General features: G+C 34.5%; 1 long non-coding RNA gene across 1 annotated transcript in view; it reads right to left on the bottom strand.

The window, feature by feature from the left end:
- The window catches only part of LOC149774158 (uncharacterized), a 20,872-nt gene extending 4,908 nt beyond the window's left edge, over window positions 1-15,964 (bottom strand). Inside the window, exons 1-2 of the long non-coding RNA XR_016417073.1 lie at window positions 6,400-15,964; window positions 2,385-2,434 (exon numbers count right to left, since the gene is read on the bottom strand). This is a non-coding gene — a long non-coding RNA (uncharacterized LOC149774158). The remainder of the gene's footprint in view (window positions 1-2,384; window positions 2,435-6,399) is intronic.
- Between the last annotated feature and the right edge of the window lie 224 nt (window positions 15,965-16,188).

A 16,188-nucleotide genomic window follows, 5' to 3' on the forward strand; every position in this document is an offset into this window, starting at 1 on the left:
TGTATGTATGCTGCATGTGTGTATGTATGTATGTATGTATGTATGCATGTATGTATGTATGTATGTATGTATGTATGTATGTATGTATGTATGTATGTTAGTAGATAGGTAGGTAGGTAGGCAGGGAGGCAGGCATGCAGGCAGGTAGATACGCAGGTAGGGAGGCAGGCATATATATATATATATATATATATATATATATATATATATATATATATATATATCAATGTGTGTGTTTTGTATATATGCATGCATGCATGCATGCATGCATGTATGTATGTATGTATGTATGTATGTATGTATGTATGTATGTATGCATGCATGCATGCATGCATGGATGCATGCATGCATGCATGCATGTATGTATGTATGGATGTATGAATGTATGGATATATGTATATATATTTGTCTGTATGTCTGTATATGTATGTATGCATGTATGGATGGATGGATGGATGGATGTATATGACATAATGGGTGGGTGAATTATTAAATGGATAGATGAAAGGATTGCTAGATAGATTAAGATTTATCATATGCTTCATGATTCGTGTAACACGAAGTCAGAGTTATATTGATGAGTTTGACCCGATTTCATTATTCTTAACGAAGTGATTAGTTTGATACGATCTTTGAATCACACTACTCAGCGTGGTCAGATTGTACTTTTATTAGCACCGACGATTCGTACAATACTAACTTTGAGTCACACTGCTTAGGTCGGTCCGATTGCATTCTTCATACAGTTGTGATTCCTACAACACGAACTGCTCAGTTTAGTCTTATTACATCTTTATTTGCAGAGGTGTTTCCAGTAATAAGAAGTTTGAGTCAGACTGATAATTTGTGTCTTTATGCATTCTTATTACCAGAGGTGTTTCCAGTGATAAGAACTTTGAGTCATGCTAATCATTCTTTTCCGATTACATTCTTATTACCAGAGGTGATTTCTGTAATAATTACATGGAGTCATACTAATCATTTTGGTCCGAATACATTCTTATTACCAGAGGTGTTTCCACTAATAAGGACTTTGAGTCATGCTGATCATTTTGGTCCGATTAGTTTCTTATTACCAGAGGTGATTTCTGTAATAATAACTTTGAGTCATACTGATCAGTTTGGTCAGATTACATTCTTATTACCAGAGGTATTTCCAGTATGAGTAACATTAAATCATACTAATCATGTTGGTCCGATTACATTATTTTTACCGGAGGTGTGTGTGTGATTGCAAACCATTGCTATATAATTAAAATAATTTAAATGAGCCATATTTGAACAGGATGATCGTCCATTTACTGCCATGGAATGCGTGCAATATCGTTTGATAGTTCATAAAATGAACGAATTGTAAGGCAACGTGAATCCTTGTACAGGTCAAGGTCAAAGCTATATTCAAACTATGTGCGCTCTCAAATGGACACTTATCTAAAATGTCATTAACTTTCCATTTTATTTTAGATTACATTAATTTTTGTCGTAATTATGTAGAAAACAACATTACCCATGCGCGATAGAATTTTATCTAAACTGAAACATTCGGTAAATCTTGGGCATGCACTATAAATATCGTTCACTGTGTTTCAGTTGAAAAGGGATGTTATCTTATTTACTGAACATCGTTCAACAACGGGCCATAATCCAGAAGTTGACAACATAATTATGCAATGAAAAATACAGCTCTGCATGTCACGGCCTGTTGTCTTGTTTTTTATTGTTGTGCCTATTTGTTAAAAGAGAATGAAAAGTTTGCAGTACTAGACTTGCTACTCGTTATTAATCTACGACATTAAAAGGTGTGAAAATATTTGTCAAATTTGTAATAACATTGGATTACCTGCAATTACATAGATAATATATCATTTATGCTAGAGTCACCATCTTTTATCCAATGGATTTAAGAAACATAGATATTTGTATGTATGTAGTGAATTTGTAAAGTATGAGTTTACTATACACATGAGTTTTAATAATTATGCCTGAATTTGTAAAATGATGACTTTAGTTTAAGTGCAATGATGCCTTACAAGACTTAAAGAACGTTAAATAAGTAGCTTCTCCACTACCAAATGCTTCCAAATCTACTTTGTGGATATTGATTCTAAATATACATATCATGATGCAAAATTATTGATGGGGTTCCTTTTTTATCATATAACCTTTAGGTTTTATTTATACGCATATGAAATTGGTTCCACATACATATTTGTGCATATTATAATATGACAAATGTTACAAAACAACATCGCATGTGCATATATTTCATTGTTTTCATCTTATCAGCTTATTGGAAGAAACTGACTCTACGTGGTTCTTAACCCAAAACTTCACCTTTATGTTCCAATGTTGGCAAAATACCTGTGATGATCAGGTATATTTACCTGCTTTATATCAGGATGAGTGCTCGTCGAAAAATATAGGTACTTACCATCTGAAATTAAGAAATAAGTACAATTATTGCAAAGAGTATGTAGAAATGTTCTGATGAAGCATACAGCTCTTTCATCACAAAACTCAAATTACATAAAGTAGATGTTTGCAGAAAATATTGATAACAAACTAATAACATATTAAAATGGCCATCATCGTGTATACCAATATCATATTAGCGTTCGACATTACAGGTAGCAATGTGTTTTCACAGAAAAAAAACACGTTAAACCTAAGATATCTTCACTATTTCAAAAGCATTAACACTATTTTGTTCGTCCCTTTTGGGATATTATCAGTAATTTTCTCTTCGACAATAAATCTTATTTTTGACAGAAAATATTTAACTCGCAACTTTTTAAGTTGTCAAGGAACCAATTTAAGGAATACGCATATTAGATCATCCACATATCACGGATGGTGTCTCGCAATGGCATATACTTAGAACTCTATTACTTTTAATTACGTTAAATATATTGTTGTTGATAGACATTCCAATATAAGGCTATTAGATATATGATGTGTCAAAATAACTCTTTGTTATGCTTCTCTATCTTGAGAAACTGTTTGTTTTTACACCATGTATCACAGTTCTTTGTCAAATGTGTACATTAACTCATAAATCGCCTCCAATCTGAACAATTGTCCAAGCGTTGCAATAAGCAAGCAAACCAAGTGATTTATTGGCGCTATGTCTGCATTTTAAGCGTTCTAATGCCAGAGCATGCCATCTCCTATAACATGTCAGATACCACGGTGCAGTAAAACTCAAGACAAATATGAATTTACAGGTAAGTCTTGTTTCCCACTTGCAACCAAATCAGATAAAGACCTGTCGGCACGTATTGAAAGCTTATGCAGATAAATCATACATTTGTCACAATGATAGTAAAGCAAATATTTCCCCCAAACAACCATAACATAATATAGTGCGATTTAAAGCATAGTAAGGGAAACGAATCGTTAGACTAAAATATCGTTTGTACCGATAATGGAACAACATGCCTCAGGCAATGTTTAACACTTTTGCATGTAGGTTGCCGAATCTTATCTGAAGAAGCTAGTCTTCGTTCATTAGCAGTGCCTTTGACATTTCTCCGTTTTGCTTCTTTTAGTGGCAGTGACTATGGCCTTTGACCTCTAAAGTCCAATTCGATAGGCTTCCTTCCGGACAAAATTGTATGCAACCTGTAATCTTCGCTTCATGTACGTCATGTATAAAAGAATGGTATGGTGCGGAGGAAACTATTTTCATATTTTCATTCACACTAACTTAGTCCATTATCCATTGTATCCAAACATTGTTAGCTTTTGAGTCTGAACAACTACATGTTACTTATGCCGTATGGAAACCATTTTTGTATTTTAAATCACAATGATCATCAATGGGTTTAATACCTTACACTCGAGTATTATATCGTACTTAATATTCGTCCTAGCTATATACGAAGTTTGGTAAATGTATATAGCGAAATGTTTCGTTATTGTTCAGAAGCAAGGTTTGATGTTTAACAATCTAACTTTAATTTCTACGGAAGATTTTTCTTCCTATTAGCATGGGAGCTAAGTGCACAATGCCCAAATAAAGACACAATGAGGTAGCCGACCGTGGCTAGCTAGCTCGCTTATCGAAACAGCGGCTATTGGATTACGAGTCAGACATTCTACCAGCTGAGCTCCGATTTCTTGCAGAATTATGTCGTTCTCGTATGCTGTATCACAGTGTTCCCATTTATAGCTTTGCCCGTGATATACTTTGCAATTTGCTTTAATAACATACTAGTATAATCTACACATTTAACTATTCCTGGACAAATACAAACACTTTTCATTCCTAAACTGGGAGATACTTACAATTCACATGAACACATGGATACACTTCGATTTATTTGCTCACACTGACTTAGTTAGGTTTGTGTAAACGTTGTTATTGAAATTAATACTAAGTAATATTATGTAGTCACTAACATTATTACCTAGTAGCTGCTAAGATCTTTTTACTTTGTAAAATAATTTCTAAGGTCATATAATTTCTACTCGTTTCTTTTACCAGAATGTCCTATCGAATTACAAATCCATTGGACAAACGTTTTTACTAATTATGAGTGACCACAATAATTGCCTTCTGTATATGATAGTACTGCAGAATGAATTATGGTTGGTTTCCAATAAATTGGGGCGTATAAAGTTACTACAGTCCACAGGAAATTTGAAAGATTTCAATAACCACAGAGAAATCGCATTATCAAACGTATCAAACTATACACACGGTTATTCAAGAAAGGCTCATATAATGGCCCACACAAATGAAAACAACGAGAGAAGCTACACATCAGCTTGGTTTTCTATCATTGATAGACTGCTTATTATCTTTGAATATTCTTGTAACGAAAGAGGCTAATCCAGGGGAAAAAAGATATGTCTGTTTAAATCAATTTGAAAACGATTTTAATGCAGATTATTAGAGATTGTATGTGCGTTAAATTTATGAAACTTTCCATTACGTCATAGACCTGAAAGCAAGCAATAGTCAATATGAATCAGCGAAAACATGCATAATATACAAAAGATTATGACAATGCTTTTGCTTCATACACGGATGAATAAAATGGTGACCCATGATCCATTCTGCTATTTGTGGTCTTAATTATATTCTTTCGTGGAGTAATACTAAGTCCTTAACGCATCAATACAAGCTATCACTATGTTGTTGAACTCTCGTGTTGAATATATTATCTGTGCTTTGCCTAAATAATCATTGCAAATTATAGTTCATCATTTAACAGGCCGATGCCAGGATTGCGGTTGTAAAGAAATTAAAAATAGGGCAATATTTTTGGTTTATTAGAAAGAGACTATCAAAACAAGATAACAGTTCCTTTGGGAAGTAGAATTTCTACCTGTATGATCAAGAAATTTTATGGAAGATACTTTTGCAAACAACGAGACCTTGAGCACATCAATCACACGTCGCTATCGATACTGAAAAAATCTACAACTTTCACTGGCCTGTTCAAATGAAATACGTAAAATGTTATTGACTATCAACATAAATGTTTTAATGCTTGGATACTGGTGAGAATTGTTTGATAAGGGTTTAAATAGTCCATGTCACTTATATCAAATCCTCAGTCATTTCACATTCCAGGTGAATACAAAGTTTACAGTCAGTTCGGAGATGTCACATGGCAGTTTAATCCTAACACAGGAAATGGACTGTGTACGGTAAATCCAAAGAGATTATTATATTCAAAATGATATGTTCTGAATAAATTTATCATTTTGGCAACGTACAAGCAAACATGCAAAGTTAAAAAGGATTTCACGTTTATCTAAACAAAAACACATGTGCTATAAATGGTCATATACTCACAACAAAAACAACAACATCCAAAATAGGATTTGTTTTAATATGTATGCCAAAATATCAAAATATTTGCCCTAAAATTTATTTCGCGCATTTTTTTGCCATTGGCAAGCAATAGCAAATATTCATAATTTCTCTTGATAATTGTAGTATTTTGCTATAGCGATGATCATGTTTAATGTTTCTAGTAATATTAGCAAATAAAATATTTTAGTTGTTTTATCCTCACACAAGCTGTATATCAGCTATGAAACGCAAAATTATATCTATATTTTGTGTTTGTGTGTGTGCGTGTGTGTATGATAACAAAACTGTATTATATCATTCTTAATTTATTTTGCATTTCTTTTAGCAATTTTTGTTTGATTGACATTTATACGTAACAGGAAATCGTGGATCTCAACCTAACACGGCTTACCCATTATACACGAATGATTGCAAGATTACTTTTTATTTCAAACATAAAAAACATATAAAATTACAATATATGATATGATTGAATTCATACCAATATATGTCATTTACTCATTCTCATAAGTACATAATGTTTGATTATTCACTCAGAGTAGGCTAATAGTTTCAGGTATATTAGTACTTACTGATTCTTTGAGTTCTGCGTCCTGAAAGGAATATAACAAGAGTAATATTAAAAGGTTAGTAACATATGTAAAGTCACACATTAATAGCACGGGAACAAACAATGTAACAATGTCGAAGTTGATATTCGCCATTTCTCTAAAAAAAATAATACTTCACAGAAAAAGACAGGTCTGGAAAATTAAAATTTTACAAGAAACAGTTTTGACAAATGCAAAATATGTTGTCAAAAACTCCTATGATGTGTGCAATCTGCAAGTGTTTATTTACAGCATATAAACACCTTTCTATGTAATTATATGAAATACATTTTATTATCGGGTGAAGTCTGAAATAGATTGCATTCGTTTCGATCGATACAAGGGAAATATATTATTTTTGCATCGATGTTGGGGCACAATATTTATTGACGAGATGTACATTATATATAACTACATTCTATATTGTATTTATCAGCTATGGAAAGCTATAATCATAAGCATTTAACCCACCAGATTCTCGATGGCATCATATGGTACGTTCCGTTACATGTGCAAGAAGTGAGTCATCTAATTTGTAGTTGTTATATAGCTGTTGTATACTGATATCGGATACGGCATGGACGTATTTATGAGCAAAACCATATTACATGTATCCTAATCTTACAAGAAATTTATAGGTTTATACGCATTATAAACTCGCAGTGTGACAGTTTATAGTGGTGTCTAGCATTGGGGCATCATGCTGCAGACATGTTGCATAATGTCCCACCCAGTCACATTATCCTGACACCAGGCCGACCAGTATCATTTTTGTAAGTCTTTGGCATGACTCGGCCGGGAATCGAACCCACGACCTCCCGCATCAGTGGCGGACGCTCTAACCACTAGGTCACTGGAACGATCGCTAGGTGTAAGTAGTTGCCGAATCAATATTACATGACCTCATTAGAATGATATTGCACTTATATTATTTAGATAACTTTTTAAGTCGGATGCCTGGTGCTTATAAATACATGTTACAAGTTCATCGCCTGAATATATATATAGTTTGACCCTCATTTTGGGTAAATACATTGAAGAGATCCACTGCCTGTTTTAAATGTAACATGCAGCATCGAGGCGGTTTATAGGTTCCTCCCTGGCTTTGGTCGGTCATCGCAAATCCGTATGTTTAATGATTACCCAGCCCCACTGTAATTTTATCCATAGAGATATTTTGAAGCAGGATATTTAAAAAACGGTGTATTGAGAGGTTTTATCAACGTGTCAGATATCACCGTCGAGCTTTCCTTCCCTGTAAACTAGCGACAGTTTTCCGCGACCTCGCCAAGAAAAAGGTTCAAGTGATCCACTCAGGTGACAAATGTTATACAGGATATAAAATATGCTGGTGTTATTTCGTGGTGTTGACGTGTATGTGCTCCCAAGGATGAAATAGACATGGTGTGACCTTGACCACTCATATCATAAGTTTCGAAATATTTTTGCGTGGGTCACCATGGATCGATATGTTTTCCTTACAATTGGCTTCAGTGGAACTTCAAGTTCCATTTGGCAAAATATCGGGGTGGTCTGGACACAAGCGTGCCTCACCGGGATGCGTTTTACAGGAACGTGACGCACGCAATAATGTCATTTCTAACGTTCAAGCAACCCGACAAAGAATGCATGGCTTGGTTGGTTGATGGACGCCGCGAGCGCCTGCCAAGAAGCGAACATTATATGCGGCACTTAGATCTCCATGGATGGCTTAAAGATATATTGAGGTAGTAACATCAAGTACGGGAAGAGCTCGCAACGGTGTTCCAAGAAAGATTTGCAACGCCGATCAATTCACGTGAACCCACGGGAACTTTTATTGCAATGATGAAAAAAGAAGAGTGTCCATGTACAATTGCTATTAATTTCATATATATTGAATAAATAACAGAGAAACTATAAAAATATATCATCTTCAACAATTAGCCAAATATCTAACAAACATGGCCGCTAATTAGATCAAGGAAAAAGAAGAGATTTATAATATGCCATAATTTGTTTAGGAATTGGTGAGATTATGTAACAGAAAGTTACTAGAAAAGGTTCAAAGCTGAGCTCATGTCTATTGTGCTAAGTGGATATTTCAGAAGAGAAACAAAAAACTACAAGAATTAACGCGGGTGATAACATATGAAGTAAGTAGTTGACAGACTGCATTCGGTGCCAGCACATCACAATGTTTGCCTTAACAAAGATTAATCATTTGTTGCGTGACAGCAAGTCAGCAATATTATGCTGAACTCCTGGATTGTCTGTATACAGTCGTGACATTTATTCCCACCCGTTTCAACTTACATTAATTCATTGCGACCGCATTGATTTGTAAGCGGTTGCTAAACAATTACAATATGGGCTTATACACGTCCTGCGTGCTCAATCATGAACAAATTGAAGATTTCCATGATGCGCATGATGAACGGGCTAGTACCTATCTTTGAATACTACAGATAAAAGTAATGTCATGCAACGAAATTTATAGAATGCAATAAGAAACGAGTGCACGATCACATTAAAATATTCACCGATAAACCTGACCTGAGACATCCCGGTGTGGTTGACTAAAAGGCAAAAGTGATCAACTCAAGACGGCTAAAACAAAGAACACTGCATTAGCACTCATGCTCTCCAAATCAAAGATGTAGCAAAATCAAAGAAACCGGTTAAGCATTTATATTTCCTTCGGTGATTCCAGCATTGTCGGCAGCTCCGGCTAATGTGGATGCAAAAGCAACTTTCTTAGAAGCCGCCGGAACCACATCCGGGATATCTTAAAATTAGGTGTATATACGTTGATTTCTCTCGTACAGGGGGTCTACAGAAAAAATGACAATGTCATCGATATTCTTCTTGGTCTTAAGGGCAGGCATGGAATAAAGGATGTAGATTATGACTTGAACAGTACTGATTTAGCTGCCATAACAAAATGAATCAATGTGGAAAAAAAAACATGCCGCGATGATTCACCGCTCTGATGATGCATGCGATTGTTGATAATTCACGCAGATTCAGGATGCTATCAGGTTGGCGGTTTTTGCAGTCGAATTCTCGTATACTGCTATTTTAAGTAACACTTCCATTGGAAAGATGAATATGTAGACACCTTGTAGCATTCGATATTTCAAGTAAACCATGTCTATCTTGGCTAATCGGTGTCTTCTAGTCTAGTCGTTGTGCTTACAGGCACTCGATATTTCAAGTACACCATGGCTATGTTGGCAAATTGGTGTTTTCTAGCTAGTCGTTGGGATTATGGGCACTCGATATGTCAAGCACACAATGTCTATCTTGGCAAATCGGTGTCTTCTATTCTAGTCATTGCAGCTGAGGTCTCACGAGTACTCAAGTTTTAAAGTACACCATGACTATCTTGGGATGTTGGTGTCTTCTAGTCTAGGCGATGTGCTTATGGGCTCTCAATATTTATAGTACACCATGCCTATCTTGGCTAATCGGTGTATTCTAGTCTAGTATTTGTGCTTATGGGCACTCGATATATTTTATTACACCATGCCTATATTGGCTAATCGGTGTCTTCTTGTATAGTCGTTGCGCTTATGGGCACTCGATATTTCAAATACACCATGTCTATCTTGGCAAATCGGTGTCTTATAGTCTAGTCATTGCAGTTGAGGTCTCATAAGCACTCGCTATTTAAAGTCATGTTCTGGTGATCTATGTTATTATCATAGTCGCTAATGTTATCAGCCATTCAGATAAAATTATATATATATATATATATATATATATATATATATATATATATATATATATATATATATATATATATATATATATATATATATTGGGAGACTGTGCAGTTCTGTATGTGCATATTAGCTAGACTTTTTAAAATGTCTGAAAGCTGCCTTCCCATTGTCTAATTCAAAGGTCACCAGGACATGACCCCAAAGCGGTCACTGTCAGAACTTCACCCAAGACAGTTGATTGTCTGATTTTAATCAGATTGCATTTTCAAATAATAAACCAGCAGTAAGTAGATATAATTATGCACAATTGTATTCAAGCAATTTTGCAATGCATTATTTTAATGTATCATGTATGCGGATAGGCATGAGGCAAACATGCCTACATTGTGATGTGTCCTTATTAGCCACATTCACACGTAGAATGAACATCAAAAATCGGATTTACCGGTTTCTTTCTTTACGCAATATCAATAGACATGCTAAACATTAGCAAGGTCAGGCCAACAGGAATAGGCATAAATAAACTTGATGACTTTATAAATAGAATAAAGCAAAACCGCTCGGATTGTACAGGTATGTAGTACTATGGGACTAAGCTCCAGTTCTAGAGTTGACTAACTGATCATTCAGTGCACGAGTGTGCTCAAATAAACAATATGTATATAAATTCCCAAACCCAAACCCTTCGAATTAATTGATCCTTTCATTTCTATTATTGAGGCTGAATTCTATAAGATACTATAGATAAATCACTACAATAATCACATAACTCCGCTGTCGTATCAATACATTTGCTGAAAACCTTAAGCCCCGAGTGGCCGGATGGTCACCGTTACGGATCGATGCTATCTCACCTCTGTGTGGGTTCGAGTCTTGGGCTCGTCCAATGTGGGTATGTCAGAAAGCTTGCCAGTAGCTTAATGTGGCTCGTTGGTTCTTTCCAGGTTTTCCAGGGTTCGTCATCCACCCTTTATACTGTACGCCATGTATAGCTAATCTTGTGCTGAAAAATGGCGTTAAACCTATAACAACAACAACTTAGAAGCAAAACGTGGTGATAATTATAGGCGGGCTATTTTTATATATGTAAAGGCACCAAATGAAGACGAGTCGTGCTACTATGCATGGGCAAAATATGCAATGAACTACTCAGCCAAATTAGAGCGCTAACAAAACTTCGAGCTAAGAAATAAAAAAAACTGAATCTAGCCGCACTACCTGTGGTTTTTGAACGTCGTATTCGAAAGTTCGCGATACATTCGAGGCCAGCATCGAAAATATAATTAGATCCGAGTCCGTGGGCATAATGTAGCCGATATCGTGCGGGATTAGTCGTTACAAAAACAACCAAATGACCAGCTACCGAGGTTAAGGAGTATAAGACGTAAACTTGTATTCTTTAGAGAATTGGAATTGAATCCGATGAAGAAAGTAATTATATGCCCAATTTTAGTCTCTATGGTCTATCGATGATATATTGAAGGAATTTAAAAAGGCAGGTGTGTGTGAGAGAGAGATAACACGAATAAAAACAGGCAAAACTAACTTCCAGATATCAAGCTTATAAAATCATTATGCAAGTGGGGTGCATACATGCAAAAATAGTGCTGTGAAAAGTGCTAAGACATCTGATTGTTGCAGAGAAGATTGTATTCCTCAACACGTTTTATATTGCCACTAGAAACATAAGAGGATAAATCTGAATGAAATGAAATCTTAAGTATGAAACGACATTACCATAAGGGTTTAGTATTATGGGGGGTGGGTGGGTGGGATAATGCACAGTGTGTGACACGGCAAATGACATGTCATACCATTTTGGAAAATATAACCAAGTAAAATGCAAATATGAAGTCCTTGTTCCATCCATTTCGTCGACGTTTTATCTTTTGTATGAATTTATACAAACCTGGTAATATTGATCATAAATATGACCCCCAAAAGCATTATTAAATGGCCTTCTGCATTGATTTTACGCAAGTTCACGTGACATCGGCATACGTGAAAATGTAATCTTTAGCGTCATTTTTCTGCGTATTTTCCATAAAATATAGGTTTGGCCTGCTGGCAGGGATACTTTGTCCTATCAGTTATAATCCTAAATGCACCATTCGAGTTTATTATGTCCTGACAAATGCAACGCATATGACTGTTCCAGTCATTTTCTGCAATCAGCAGCTTACGTTGATTTATTTTATGCTTGGTATAATTGATCTCAATTAACCTAAAAAATCTCATTCTAGAAAGAAATGTTCCTTTGTTGGCATTAATTAATCTATAAGTATACAAGATATTAACATCCAAGAATCACCACCTTTTTAATAGTCAGCGCCAAACTGCAGGCTACACTTTATAAAGCTGATGCAATTTGGTATATGAAACTACAATACTGTACTCCACGGATTGCTATCAAGTAATGTTGTACCCATTTGAAATAAGAGAATGTAAGGAATGAAATATTAGTATTGTCACACAAGGTTACACCACCAGATTAAAAGATGTCACACGCTCTCTGAAATACCTAACGGTATACGTATACTGCTAGGATAACTCACCATTTACAACACAAAAATAATATTTCCCAATAATATTAAGCCTGTTGTTATAACCGCAAACTGATCTCATACATTTACTTACGTAACTTCAAGATGCATGTTCAGCATAGATGTAAAAACTTACCGAAGACTGAAAGGAAAAAAATTAATACAATTAGTTCTGTATCATTATTCAGTCGCACTGTCGTAAAATTGGGTTTCTCGTGCTGTACCGAAATTTCAAGATCTTTCATTTCTCATAACGAAATCACATTATACGAATGCGATGTGTTAAGACAATATTGATTACACAACTTTCATTATAACAATTCATCTATTGTATCAATCTCCGACATTACTGCGGTCCTGGTGATTGTAATGGGGAACACTTGTTCATTATTCAGATAATTTTGAGACTATACGGACGTGTATGACGATGATGCTTAACTCCTAATTTAAAGTGGACTAATATAAAATCCAGGTTTGGCTAAATTATATGTCTCCGCATATGAAGGACATTAATTAAACGAAGACAATTCAAATATGTTTCTCCGACCCCACCATTTTCAAAGAACCCCATCCATTGTCTTCTCTTTTCTAAGGACATATTTGTAAAGACCTCATTAATGAATAATACTGAATTCTGCTGTTAAATTAATTAATGTTGCGAAAAGGCACATTATTCAGAAACAAGCAATGATACTGGTCAAAAAGGTACTTTATATGCAAAAAGTTCTTAATATGCTGAAACAAACTATGTAGTAAAGTACATTCCATGAGTACCATTAAGGTCGACAATCCGAAATGATACTGCTTCTAGCCACAGTACCGGAGTTGGTACAAGTCGGAATCGTATTCCAGATATCATTCAATATCGACCCTGAAAACGCACTTAGATAAGAGTTTCTCCTCATGGTCTAGCAAATGACGTGCGGCAATTATCATCTAAAACCACCCAATTTACTATGGAGTTTATTGAGCCAAACTCATTAATGGGTAATCGAATGAAAATAATTTGGAAATTAAAATGTAAAAAGTAATTATGTAATTTCCCATTTCAGTCCTTGCTGCATAGAGGAAAAATGAGTGGACATAAAGGACAGTACAACTTTCTGAGATCCGTCCCTGGACTACGCATCAGTTTACTTCACAACTAGGTAAGAGCATTACAAATAACAATTAATTTCGACCACATGCAAAAACAAGTTGTTTTTATGGTGTTAAAATATCCCAAATAAAAGGGTTTTTGGAAATATAGAAAATAACTCGATTGGAATTGAAAAACAAGAGAAAACAGACTGCTTTAGATAGGAATTAAAAGTTTAGAATCTTTGTGTGGGTGGAATGTAATATGTGACCCAGGCACTAGGCATTTTATACAAGGTAGAAACATAATAAGTAGAAAAAAAACAACCAGTACACTCTTGTTGCATACTTCTTACGGCCCATGGATACAAGCATATATTGATGCCAGGTATTATTGATTAGAGAAAAATCGTATTACAATAAGCTACATCTACATAAAGTTAGCATTTTTTAATAGATTTCTTTGATGTTTTTGTACAAGTGCACTTAACCTCTGCACCAGTCAAAATATAATTTACAGCATCCGTTATCATACTAAAACTGTTTAAAAACTGTTTACCACATTTAAAATAATGTATATGCCGGTAAGGACATTTGATAATAAAGTGATATTAATTATTTTATATAATAAACGATTCAAATTTAATATTTCTAGCCAAATACACGCTATACATGTATTCCAGTCATTCCCTTAATTTCTTGCTTTGTGTCTCCCAGCATGGATATACTTCTACATGGCTGGTGAAATTCTTCACATTTTAAAATGGCTCCTTTTACAAACAAAAGTTTATTTTTGGAAATCCATTAGGATTCGTGTAGACAATATTTTTGTGTGCAAAAATCATGGCTTCTTTAATAATCCGCACCAAATTTCAGGATGATACAATTTATAAAGTTAACGGCATAACTAAACTAAACATTACAACGGACTGTATACTAGTACTTTTGTACTGATGTTAAGAAATGTGACATTGGTATTGTGGCTTATTTTCACTCTACCAATGTGCAATGATATAGGATTACATAAAATTGCAGAGACAACACACCAGTTAGAACTAAATAAATAAATAATATTTTCTCGGGGCAAATTTAGCCTATTGATTCGCGTCAAGCTTCCACAAACATCAACTTTTTGATCCTGTGTAAAGCAATATCCCTAAATGATCAGATACATTTACTTATATAAGATCATGTTCATTATGAATGTGAGCACTTACCTCATACTGAAAAGAAAGGAAACATACAATTAGTGCTGTATCATTATTAAGACGTACGATAATTAGAGCCGTTTCATATCTTGTAAAGAATTCATGCTCTTTCATCAAGCATATTGAAATCACATTACATGAATGCTATTTTTTGAGACAATAATAGTAATATAGTAATATAACTCTTAATATTACAACTGCATGTCTTGTATTATTTTCCAAAATTGTGGATATAATGGTAATATTACTTGGGAACACTTATTCATTACTCAGAAAATCTCTGTTCTTATATTTATCATTTGGAAGTGTGAACTAAATGTTCACTTACCTGTTTATAATAATGCATTTCTTTTTATTATTAAGTATTTTGGCATAGCAGATTATTTATTATTATTTCAGTTTAATTCATAAAAAAGTCATTCGACATTAGAACTACAGATTATCAACGCATATCAGCGTTCATGTGCCGCAAAATTCCATGCTTTAACCACTTGTATGTACTCTTTACTAGAATGTAATTGAAAATCACTTGAGATTAAAACATTTGCTGATGACATGTCTCTATTATTGCTTGTGGATGACACAGCCCAGGTTCTTGTTCTTCCACACGAGGACCTACATACATCAAATGTGTTAGCTGATTAATGAGCAATGGATGCAATTCACTGAAAAAAGAAATCAATGATCATATCCATACAATTCAAATCCAATATCTCTCATCACATTTGTTGAATTATACATGTATCTTAATATCATTACTTGCCCTAAACTATATTCTCGATTACTCATGTACAGACACATACTACAATAATATTGAAAACCATAAATATATTGCTATGTTTGAAATTAGAAACTCACAAGAAAATTATTCGGGTTTCACAATGATACTGTTTTGAAACCTGGAGATATTATATGGGATAAGGATATTAAATATGAAAAGGAGCAATAATAACATATACAAGCTAAGTTCGGATGGATTGTTTCTGGTGTACAACTCTCAGATGCTAGACGTTTGGATGAACATAAAAGACATATTTCTAATCAGACGCTACAAACAATGAATGCCATTGGAAAAAATGACGTCAATGGTTTCACCACTTGTTAAGCGGGTAAACAGGCTATCACTGGGTGAGAGAATAAAGCTTTCAAAGGGATTTGCTCAATACATATGTATATCAAATTTATTTTACATACATACATACATACATACATACATACATACATACATACATACAT

This window comes from Sinohyriopsis cumingii, unplaced genomic scaffold (genome assembly GCF_028554795.1).
Source record: "Sinohyriopsis cumingii isolate HCF-2022 unplaced genomic scaffold, ASM2855479v2 utg000426l, whole genome shotgun sequence".
NCBI classification, from domain to species: Eukaryota; Metazoa; Mollusca; class Bivalvia; order Unionida; family Unionidae; genus Sinohyriopsis; species Sinohyriopsis cumingii.